Here is a 2,811-nt window from a genome sequence, read left to right as displayed (position 1 = left end):
AGAGAGAGAGAGAGAGAGAAAGAAAGAAAGAAAGAAAGAAAGAAAGAAAGAAAGAAAGAAAGAAAGAAAGAAAGAAAGAAAACTGAAATTTCACTGGGCATGGTGGCGAACACCTGTAATCCCAGCACTTGGGAGGCTGAGACAGGAGAATCGCTGTGAGTTTGAGACCAGCCTGGGCCACACAGTGAGTTCCAGGTCAGTCTCAACTACATAGTGAGATCCTGTTTCAAAAAACCCCCAAAATAAAATAATAATAATAAAAATCTTTCTTGGTAGATTTTTTTCCTTTCGTCATCAGCCTAAAGCCATTCTTTGGAGGCGGGGTGAGACAAGGCCTTGCTCTGTAGTTCAGGTTGGCCTTGAACTCACTGTGTAGCCCAGACAGGCTTCAAATTCACAGTGATCCTCCTGCCTCAGCCTCCCAAGTGCTGAGATTAAAGGAATGTGCCACCATGTTAAGTTTGAGACGCCTGGGCCACACAGTGAGTTCCAGGTCAGTCTCAACTACATAGTGAGATCCTGTTTCAAAAAACCCCCAAAATAAAATAATAATAATAAAAATCTTTCTTGGTAGATTTTTTTCCTTTCGTCATCAGCCTAAAGCCATTCTTTGGAGGCGGGGTGAGACAAGGCCTTGCTCTGTAGTTCAGGTTGGCCTTGAACTCACTGTGTAGCCCAGACAGGCTTCAAATTCACAGTGATCCTCCTGCCTCAGCCTCCCAAGTGCTGAGATTAAAGGAATGTGCCACCATGTTTGGCTCTAAGGCGTTTCATGTAGTATTCTCATTTCAGTGTAGGTGTTTGTAGTAAGAACCTTAGCTTGAAAAATCCTGTAATTGACTGTTTTACAGTTCCTCATTTCTGCCTCATAAAAGAATCTTCAGAATTCTCACCAGAGATCATCCTTTGGGATAACAATAATGTTGATCATAGAAAATGATATCTGTAATTTTAGAGCCAAAAAAGCTATCAGTGAGGCCAGGCACATTAGCGCACACCTGTAATCCCAGCACTCAGGAGGCTGAGGCAGGAGGATCTTGGAGAGTTTGAGGCCAGCCTGAGAGACATAGTGACTTCAAGGCCAGCCAGAACTACATAGTGAGACCTTGTCTTAAACAAAACAAAACCAGGACCAGGGATTTAGCTCAGTGGTTCTGCTGCCTGCCTCGAAAGCACAAGGACCAGAGTTCAATCCCTGGTACAAAACAAAACAAAAAAAGGTTATACAGAAATGCCTAGTGGGCAGAACCAGTGCATTCTTGCTGACTGGCTGTGCCTTGAGGGTGAGAAAACAGACATGGCCAGAGATCACCATGCCAGGCACATGCACCGGCCCAGAGCTGACACCATTTCATTTTCAAGCCTCTAGTCAGCCTGTACCACTTTATATGACCTGGGAGACACTTACTCCTTCCCATTAGAAGTCACTTAGGCTGAGATCCACACCAGCAAGTATAGGACAGGTTTCACCGCCCAGCAACAGCTGTTTGACTTCATGTTTGCAGCAGTCCTGGAGGCCCCTTTCCCTGTGGGCCAAATGGGTTATTGAGTACCCTTGGCTCAAGAACATCATCAATTTCCTCATCATTTGTAATGCAGTTAGTTGTACCAACAATTACAATAGAATTGCTGGATTCCACAAACGACAGTCTGTGGCCCCCGAAGCTGTCTTTGGAGGTGTCAGTTTGGTTTATCTTGCCTGTTTTCATTCTGGAAATCTATCTGAGGGGGGTAGCCAGATTCTCCCTGGATTGGAGGAATGCTTCGAAAGTCTTTGACTTCACTGTCACCCTGTTGCCCTTGCTGCATGAAATCTTGGGTGCCGGGCAGGGTATCAGGCCATCCTGTGTGCTTGAGCTGCTGCGATTCTGCGGTGAGATGAGGTGTTTCCGGCTCTATGCATAGTTTCATCAAGTCCATGTTATCGTTTTGGCCCAGGTCAGGACCTTCAAGAGCATCTGATTTCACTTCATGGTGCTGCTCCTCCTCTTCTACATTTTTGCCATAGCTGGTGACTACTTTTTTAAGGATTTCACCTGTTCGACTCATCAGGACCTGGTGTACAAGGAGCCCTTTTTGGGCCTGCCAAACTGTCCTCATCACTTCATGATGGACCACTGGAACACGCTGCTCCAGGACATCTGGAAGGGGCCGGAAGTCAACTCTGTCATCTGCAGCACCCATGTCACCCTCTGGGTGCTGCTGGGCTCCATCACTTTTTTTTATGTACTGGGGATTGAACTTGGGACCTTGTGCTTGAAAGGCAGGCGGCAGAACCACTAAGCTAAATCCCCAGCCCTCTGTTGTTTTTTGAAGTGTCATAATAAGCATTATGGCTATTAACTTTCAGGGCCATGGCTAATAACATCCGGAATGAGCTGGATAAGGCCACTCAGCACAAAGCAGATGTCCTCAAGCCCTCAGGAGGAGATGGAACCTGTCCTTCACAGCACTGAGGCCAAGCCACAGCAAAATCAATGCCAGAGAAGTCAGTCAACAAAGGATGTCGTTGGACTTCCAAGAAGCTTCTGAAAAAGTCTAAACTGAGCTCTGGCAAAACTTTGCCAAGGGACTTCTGGGACTTGGTTCCAGGTAATTATTTATTTAGTGAAAGATGAATTCTATTATGCATAAAGATAGGGCCGTCTAAGTACTTAGTGTGCATTATTTTATTTCTTTTTTTCATTCATTAATTTTAATGGCACATTTCATTTTAGGTATACAACACGATGATATTCATCATCGGGAATTTGTACCTTTAGATGATGTATCTTAGGTGCTTTTTTTTTTTTTTTTTTTTTTTTTTTTTGG

General features: G+C 44.7%; 1 long non-coding RNA gene across 2 annotated transcripts in view; it reads left to right on the top strand.

The window, feature by feature from the left end:
• The window catches only part of LOC104862629, a 5,586-nt gene extending 2,861 nt beyond the window's left edge, over positions 1 to 2,725 (top strand). For both annotated transcript variants that reach the window (XR_002025380.2, XR_780387.2), the window contains one exon: positions 1,939 to 2,725. This is a non-coding gene — a long non-coding RNA (uncharacterized LOC104862629). The remainder of the gene's footprint in view (positions 1 to 1,938) is intronic.
• The last annotated feature ends 86 nt before the right edge of the window (positions 2,726 to 2,811 follow it).

Source organism: Fukomys damarensis, unplaced genomic scaffold (assembly GCF_012274545.1).
Source record: "Fukomys damarensis isolate Sample0158 unplaced genomic scaffold, DMR_v1.0_HiC HiC_scaffold_17, whole genome shotgun sequence".
NCBI lineage: Eukaryota > Metazoa > Chordata > Mammalia > Rodentia > Bathyergidae > Fukomys > Fukomys damarensis.
The sequence above is the reverse complement of the archived record's forward strand: the minus strand, read 5'-3'. Positions and strand labels throughout refer to the sequence as shown.